Consider the following 9,730-nt stretch of genomic DNA (forward strand, 5'->3'; position numbering starts at 1 on the left):
TGGCAGCCACAATATCGGATAAAGCTGCTCCCGTGGATTAGGCTTTCCGTTTTGGTCCTCAAAATGAATTTTGCCACAATGGCACATTGTCCACTTTGGGCCCCCCGATGATAAAAAAGTCCAAAAAGAAAGGGGTTCAGCCTTGCTATTTCTTTTTCCAACCATTTCTTTTTTTTTTTGTTGTGCAAGCCAACTGTACAAATTAGGCAACCTTTTATTCGACAGTCCTCATCCTGCCATCGGATGCCCTCCGCAACATTTTTGTATGGATGCAGTCAAGTGCTTGAGCATTTTATTTAAGCGCATGAATGGATTTGATGGCTTTCCTTCGCTGAATGCGAAATCTGCCCCGAAAAAGGAGCAGAGCGAAAAAATATTCCAATTCATCTCATAAAATGCCTCAAAATTGTAGCGAAATTATAAAAATTGCCTGCCCCCAGACAACGAGCACTTTGGTTGGCTGCTTTTTGCTGCTTTTTAGATGCTTTTTTGATGCTTTTTGGCTGCTTTCCATGAATGCAGCCTCGCTTTTGGCTGGTCCTTTTGGGCCACATTTGCTCATATGTAAAGTGAATTGTTTGGGCGGATTTGGGGAGTCAGTGTGAGTGGCTGGCTGGATTATGAGATCGCTCTTTTTTGTAGGGTAGTGAAATTAGGCTATGGCATGCCAGTTGTACGGATGAAATTTGTTATATTTAAAAGTATTATATTAAAATGTTTGAAATGTTTTTTCACGACTTTTCAATTTACGTCTATATTCGATCAAACTTCGAAAAAATATCTCAAGTTCTTTTTATATAATTATTAAAGGTTAATCCCGTATTCGATTCATTTTTCACTGCCTCTTTTTATTCCTTATTTTTTGTTACTTTTGAGGTTTTTTTGTTAATTTCATTTTCCGTTTTCATATGTGAAGTGGTTTTTGCAAATAGCAGCCACCCAAAACGAGAATGGGGGCCAATTTTGAGGGCTGGATTTGGCGCTTTTGGCAGACGCTGTTTTGCCTGCAGTAATTTCTTAATTAGCTTGCGAACACAATGTGCTTATATACCATATAGTATGGGCTTTGTGTACATATTTGAAAGTCCCGGGAGTGATGGTGCACCATTTGCCGAAGCCAAGCGGCCGGGTACTTATTTTAATTGCAGCCTTTTTGGGCATGAAGTGGCGCAGCTTGGCGCACAGATTCCACACTATTTGCATAAGTACTTATATATATATATATTTCTGCAGATAAAAAGGAGATTTATAATATATATAAGTCTAATTTTTTATTTGTTTTTAAACAGGAGCTTAATATTACTTCAGATTTTGTAATGATATCATCACTACCGCCGTGTAGATTTGTATGATCCCCGATTTGACAGCTTAAAGGAGATTAAAGATGGAATATATGTACATATATTAAGAAGACCTATCAATATTTAATTTTTTTGATTGCTTTTCTTTTGAAATAAAATGTATACTTTTTTTAAACTTCATAAGGTTATTGAAATCACATACCAAAACATACTTTCGTATGTTCATAATTTTGTAATTTCCGGTAGTTTTATTACCCTTACATCCGTCGTTTTTTATGGATAGCACCACTTCATCCGTATAGATTTTTATGATCCGCAGTTTTGACAGCTCGGCGGACGCACATAAATGTAATTGGCCAGTGTGCTTCGCTTGACATGTTTTCTGCCTCACTAGCCATTATGTTTATCTATTTTCGTTGACAGTTCAATTAAGTACAATGGCCAGAACAGTTAAATTACGCTTAAAAAAGGACTCGCACACACAAGGATTGCCATTTTTGTGGTTCGCTTTTTGCCGTTTGCTTTGGAGTGTCAGTTCGGACATTATAATGCCTGTCGCTCTTTGTACTTTATTATCCATTTAGCACATTTATTTTTATTTCCCATTCGGCGGCGCCTGCTGTTGTGGTTGCTGGCAGTGTCCTCGCATTATCCTTGTTCCCAGCACCCTGCTCCCTGCTCCCTGCTCCTTGCTGCCTTTTTCCTGTTTCAGTCGTTATGGCCGCTGGTCAGCCCGCAAATGTGGACAATTTTTGCTCATCGCGATGTCCTTTTTTTATGGACTTTATTTTTTACCAGCTGTGTGTGAGTGCCTCGTGTGCATGTGTTTTAGTGCGTAGTTGTCGAGGGGGGGTGAGTGCCACCCCCTCCCCTCCCTGTCATTGCTGTCACCATAATAGGCTCATCAGCGTTGCTTCTTTTTTATTGTAATGCCGCTTTTATTTGCGATTGAGGTGCTTTAATCAACTGACAGTTGTGTTGCTGCGGATGTTTTATGGCCCTAAATGGCAGCGAGGATATTAAGGACAACAGTATCGGTTCCAAATTGTCATCATCGGTTTTTCATACGTAATACACTTTCTACTGGGCTGCAACATGTCCAAAGGAGTTGTATTTAGTATCACAAACGAATTCTAAAAACTCTTATCAAATGAGATATAATATTGAATATATTACGAAATTGTAATATTTCAAGAATAATACAATGCTTTCTAAAGCCCTCATAGAACTATGCTTATGAGTAACACTTTTTTTTGGTTTTAGGGTTATAGATTTGATGTGTGGTATCAGTTCTTTATGATATTGATTTTTTATTTCACTGGAAAATTAATTTCAATAGTTCAGAATAAGTAATAAGACCTTAATATAATAATATTCTTACAACCATTAGTTATTTAACACAAATTTTAAACAATGTTTGAGTTCAAAAGATTCTTTCCTTACACAAACCCCCTAATGAAATTGTTCTAATGCTCTAACTGTCGAATTTTCCCAGGTCCTTCGATGCAAGATGAGCCTAAGCCGTTTAACTGGTAATTACGATGCACAGGCACTTACGGCCGGAACGGCATCGGCATAGTTTCCAATTGCAGCACCGAATCGCCGAATTGCCGAATCACAATGGCATAATCAAATTCCATCTCATTACGCGCCATATTGTTGTAAATTAATGCAATAACACAAACAATGTCTCGCATGGCGGCGACCTCGAATTTCAACCGACTGCCTACTGGAAAATCGAGTAGAAAAGTGCAAGCCCGGCAAGTCGCTGGCTAATTACGTGCACTTTGCCGCTCGAATTACAGCTCCTATAGTATCCTTAAATATAACTCCATATATGCCCACAGAGGCCACCGGAAGCGTCCTGTTTGCGAGGCGTCAACTGTCACACACAGGCAAACACACTCTGCAGCTAAATTCGAATCCAATTGAATAACAATAAAAATTTGTACTGCGCTGTTTGGTTATCCGATGCCCGGGCATTGTGTGAATTTCGCTGCTCTGAATGGCGAGTGTACCTACAAATTATGTAGGCCGTGACGATTGCGAGCGCTGCATTGCGTAACAGGAAGTCAACAATGACGTGGCAGGATCGGGAGCAGGAGCAGAAGCAGGAGCAGTGCATCCAACGGATGTGCCCAGGATACAGTGTGTAAATGGTTGTAAAACGCTTTTCAAATCTCACCTCCTGCCCCGCTGGTTTTGCTTCAGCTCCTGCTGTTGTTATTGTCGCCGTGTTATTTAATGTCACTTAGCCTGCGGCCAAATCAGCGCACATCCCGGCTCAACCCATTCCGCTACACTGCCAAAAAATATTTGTCTAAACTTAAAAACTAAAATGTAGGAAGGAATTTACGCTAAACTGATTTCATATGTCTGAAGCATTAGTGGTCATATAAACAGAACTATAGATTTAATGCAACGCTTATATGTTTCTATATATTAATTTATATTGACGTACTATTTGGTTGCTTTATATTTCATCATTAAAATATTAATTTTAACAATGGGCCAGGACGAGTTTTTTTCTCCACTTTAAATAATAGATTCAATTATGGTTTTGAGAGAGTCGATTTTGAAGAATATAAAATGTATTCAAATTAAAGTAAATAGAATATTTGCATATATTCAGGGAACTACTCCATTTAAACCAATTATGTTAATATAATTTTATAAACAGTACCTTATCAAATTTAAGTAATTAATTCAAATTATCATCGCCTTTACTCTGGATTATAAAAAATTAAGAATGTACTATAAATATAGAACGACTTACATCTTAAAATTGCAAATTACCCTTGTAAAAAATTATGATTATCTGTTTTCTAAGACATGTTTTTTGTCGAATTAAAAATTTTTATTTATTAATTCAAATCTTTGATGTTTTATTACTTTAGAATGCAGATTTAGGAAATTAAGCAATTTTAAGTACTTTTCGTTAGGTGCACACATAAGGACTTTTCGTCTAACAACGTTGTCCAAACTCCGACGTTTTTTAGATCGGCAGAAGTCCTCCGTTGTTGCCTTGACAGCCACCGGAAGGGTTTCATTACAATCACACGTACGCACCCCTCTTACACCCCCCTCACACACTACCATTTACCCGCCCATGCGAAGGGAATCATTTTAATTGCAAAAAATTGAACAAAGTTTTGTGCTGGCTCGTTTGGTCCGCTTGTTGTAACTGTTTGTTGACGCTTCTGGTTAAAGGCAAGTGGGTATCATGGCAGTCCGTCCATAATGGCCATCCCACAGCGCACCCCTTCCCCGAAATATCGGCGAAAGAATTACATATTTATACCAAACTGCCGCAAGCACACTTTCTGTCGCCGCCCATCGCAGCCGGGTATTGAATAAACCGAATTGCAAATGAATAATAAGTGACATAAAAAGCGTATGGAAAAACAGGGCAAAGGGGAAAATGGAAAACGGTGTGAAAATTACAGGTTATACGACATGTTCAACAATTTCGGTGGATTGACTTCGGCAAGGGTTGGGAGGCGGTCCTGCAAATGGGTTGCATGCCGAGTGTAATTACACAACAACAGTCTCATACCATACCATTTTAATTTCGATTCAGCACTAACAAATGTATCTACGCACATTCTTATGTGGCTCCTTAAATTATAAATAATTATTTTAGTAGGATTTTTAAACAAGACAACATATTTTTAAGCAAACTAATTAACCATATTTCAAGAATCACATTCAAAATGTATTAACAATTATTCCAAAAAAAATTTGTTTATCACAAAATATGAAACACCATTAAAATTAAAAGACAACCTTCCAAAAAATATCTTATCATACAAAATAATTAAATATTTTTGCTCTTAGATGTGAAACAGATTTTTAAGACCAAATTCAAACTGGGCGTTTCCTGGTATAGAAAAAAGTTGTAATGTATCATAAATAATAAAATATTTAAGCCCTAAATTCGGAAAAAGATTCTTAAGACCAATATCAAGTTGGGCGCTTCCATGTGTGAAATTGAAGATTGCCCTTGCCAAATCTCTTCCTATTTGCCAAGCTGTTTTCATTTTTTTTGCCTTGTTGACAGTCAAATTATGAAAAGTTCTCGACCAATTCCCAAAGGAAACTGACAACTTAATGTAATTTATTATCAGAAATGCAAAACACTTGAACTGTGCCATGAATAATTTCAACACTCTGCTGCTTATCTGACCGTTGGAATCTTTGCGGTTTTAAATTACCAATTTTCCAGCGCATAAATTGGCATTTAACCAATCGGACATCAGCCCGAAAGCAAATCATAACCCAAAACCGAAAACCCAAAACCCGAGTATGAACCCAAAACCAAACCGTTTCGATTCCCCAAGCGCAGTCCCTGAAATACTCGAGCCCAAGACAAGCAACCCACTTATCATATTAAACTATGGACAGAAGCCAGCAAACCATTTAGCAAATCTTCACGTCAAAGCCAACAAGCAACCCCCTGCACCTGCAAATGGGTCGGAATAGATTGGGATCTGGTGGGTTGGGTTGGGTTTGCTTGTTGGATTGTCTGGGGTGGCACCGGGTATACAACCCAATTAGAAGTACCCGAAAAAGCAGCAGCAGCAGCAGCAGCAACAACCGAGTCAGTCAAAACAAAATCAAGATAAAAGCGAAATTCAATCTGTCAAAAATAGATTACAGACCAATTATGTGCTCTTTAAGAGTGCCGTACCCCACAGTATCCATATGACAGCAGGGAGTGCTTTCCTCCCATCCCCGAACCACCCATCCCAACCACCCATCCATCTATGTATGGCCATCAGGCAGGATTTTTGTATGCCAACTTGTTTTTAGGGTCTGCGGCGTGTAATTGTGACTGCTGCTCGGCAGGGATGCGATGTGAGTCCCGAGTTCTTCATATGCAGTGGAAAGTCGCTGTTTCTGTTTGGGGTTGTCCGTTCGGGTTGAGTTCATTTAATCGACACCAGACAACGAGTGAGTAATTTGCCATTTAATGGCTCGACAAAAGTTTGTGAAATCAGGATAAATGCAAGATGACAGGGCAGGTCCTCTAAAAACAGCCACTAAAAGGGAATACCAGCCGAGGTTGGGCTAACTAATTGAGGACTAATTGCAAAGAACTCTACTTTTATCATTTCGCATCCTTAGCACTGTACATGTTTAAATGAAAATATGTCTAAATGGTAAAAATATTTAAAATATTTAATGCAATATATCATTATTATTAGTTTGAACTTAATATTAAAAAATTAAATAACTTTTAAAAACATTCTGTAGAGAAAAATGAATAGTATTTTTATGGTATTAAAGATGATCTGATCTATTCATCCACATGTTAGAAAGAAACCTTCTTAACATTTTCATTTTATGGTATGGAATAATATAGAATAGTTATTTGAATGTAACGAAACATTTTAAATATTATTATTCCTTAATTATAGACATTTCCCCAGGTGTACATTTATCTGCAATCCAAGAACAGCTCTAAACTTTCATTACAATGAGCCATTTCCCGCACCCGTTTCTCTAATTCCCCGCTTATTGCCTGACCAGCTCATCAGCGCTCCCAAGATCGGAATGGGAAATCGGAATCACGGCGAAAGTTAAACAAACATCGCCAACTAATCCCGGGGATATACACACTCGACTTGAGGTCCCAAGCCAATGTTTTCATATGATATCAGCAGGACTATAAAAGCACACTTGCCCACACACACACACACACCACTGTTTCCACTGCAGGACCAATCTCTACGGTTCGGAGTCCTGCCAAGCAGTTCAACTGATTTGAGACTCCGGGGGGAAGGACTAAGGGAAGGGGCACCGGTTCAATTCTATTCAATGCCTGGCATTCTTTGTGTGTGTAAAGTACCATTTAAGGGTGATAATCGTTCGCCATTTGAGGGTGCAAAATGGAAAAATCATTGAAAGCGAACATCAGCCGGTGAGGGATGAGGGGATAGGGGAGGAGGTGAGGGGGCGGCCGAGATTAAAAGTGCATTTAATAATAGAGCAGTGGGTAGTGCGGGGCAGGCGGCCTTGGGGAAAACGCGACTTACGTGCAGCGACCACTGAAAACAATAACTAGTTCAAGGATCAATCTTAAACAATTGTTTAATGCCTAAAAAAAATATCTGTAAATTGATTAACCGAATTCTATTCTATTCCATTTACAATTGATCAAAACCATCTCTAAAGGTGATACATCATTATTATTGTTATTATTATATATAAGAATACTTTTAAGACCTTTTGTCATCATATTAATAGAACTAAGAAAAGAGGAAATATTAGATTCCAAAAGATCACTAGCTATGTATGTATAACTACTTTTTGAATAATATATGAATTCATTTTTAGGTCATCATATTACCAGTGATATAGTCCAAAAATCGTCACAGTATAGTCTTATTTACACGTTTTCTTCCAGTGTAGATCCCCGAGCAAGCTCCGAGTGGATTATAATGAACATCCAGTTGAGCTAAATGTCTCAATAGAGCCCGGCAGACACCCCTTCGTAAAAAACCTAATGATTCAGAATTATTTGATTGCGTGGGCGGTCTGTTGGTGGTTGGTGGAGATTGGGTGCGGCTGGCGGATGGGTGATGGCTGATGATTACTCGGGACACGGGATGTGCCACCCCAGTCGGCAGTTAGCGACATATGTTGCCACATCCGCCGGCTGACTTATGTCGCTATAACGTGTAAAGTTGGTATAATTCCTGCGGTTGCCAATGTCTCTGCGTTCCCCAGCCCTGTTTTCTGTTGCACCGGTAATATATTTCATTTTAAAGTGCACTTCGCCTGGCTTATCCTGGATGTCCTGCCTGTCCCCACTGGGTGGGTTGCTTTCAATTAATTTGCTCTTTGCTTAGTTCTAGACACTTCCTGCTTGGCGCCCCACTCTAAATTGGAAAGTAATTAACTTGTATTTGTCAATGATTGTCTTTGAATGATTAATAGCCACAAGTTTGCACAACGAACCAATGCATTTAGCTGATATTTGCTAATTAGATACACATAGATACATTTGAATATTCAAAAGCATTTCATCGATTCAATCGATTATACTTTATGCATTTAAATGGGTAGTTTTACAGGAAAAAGTTGTTTTTCAAATATATATTGAAGAAATCTACATATATCGCTGGCAGGCCTTAAGTCCTGGCCGCTATTACTCACCCATTTCGAAATCCAAAATCTGTCAAAGGATTTGATTTGGCTGCCTGGCCGGGAATTCACATCCCCATCCAATGGCATTTTGATTTTGCGCACTTTTTGATTGATGACTGGCAGGGCCACGCCCACTCTCCAATGCCCGCCCCCCGCATAATCATAAATGAAAGCTATCAAAAGTGTGCGTCTTTTTTTTCCGTTGAATGGGCAAAGAAATCAAAAGATATTTGCGCGCCTTTTGGCGCACGGCTTAGACAAAGGGACAATGGCACGAGAGCAAAAGAGAACAGCTGGGCCAGGACATACATCCTTTTTGGGCCTTTTCGCCCTAGCCGTTCAATTGTTCGCGCTTCAATGGCACTGGCAAATGCAAATTTCTGTGAAAAGGCAAATCCCTTAAACAAAAGCTCGGCTCACTCACACTCTCGCACGCACCGGGCGTTTTAGTCTAATGAAACTACGAGTTCCTTCAATGGGAGCAAGGCCAAAATCGCAGGATGAAGGATGTGCACGGAAAAAAATAATATTAGGAAACTAGTAATATTTGGGAAGCGTTTAAGCTTCGATCGAATACTCAAATTATTTTCTAAGCATTATAAATTTCGGATTGTGTTCTATTACAATATAGTTTTTAGGATAACCACACAGTCTACATTCTTTGATTGAAATAAGTTCCTTAACACTAATCTTAGCTGGGTTTCATACAAAACTTTTTAACAATTACCTAAATATTAGTTCTAATGATCATGAACTACACTGTACTACATTTTAGGTAAATATCTTACGGGTAGTAGATTTTAAAGCTCTTTAGTAATGACTCATTACTCTATAAATGCAGGAAAATGTTTTAAAATTGTATTATTATTATTATTATTATTATAAAGTGACTTAACATTTTACTTATATTTATTGTTTGGGTGTAGAGTAACTAACATGGCCAATAGAACTCAAAAACATTTTAACTCAGATTTGATAAAAAATAAGATATGGTTTCTGAACTGAAATATAAATGTCGGTTATCAAATCTTGTATGGAAATACCATTTTTATTGAAGAGTACTTAACTGTTGCTTCAAATTAGGGGATCTAAATAGCAACTAGTTTATAGTGCTTGTAACAAATTCATCCTAATTTCATACACTTTATCCACGTGTAATTCGGATAGTGCAGGAGGAGCGATGCAGGTATAATATGACAAATGCGCGGAGCACTTGCTGTTTGGCGCTGAGGCGTGTGGGAATCTCAAGGCGTCGCCGGCTGCCACTTTTCACTGTC

Source organism: Drosophila subpulchrella, chromosome 3R (assembly GCF_014743375.2).
Source record: "Drosophila subpulchrella strain 33 F10 #4 breed RU33 chromosome 3R, RU_Dsub_v1.1 Primary Assembly, whole genome shotgun sequence".
NCBI classification, from domain to species: Eukaryota; Metazoa; Arthropoda; class Insecta; order Diptera; family Drosophilidae; genus Drosophila; species Drosophila subpulchrella.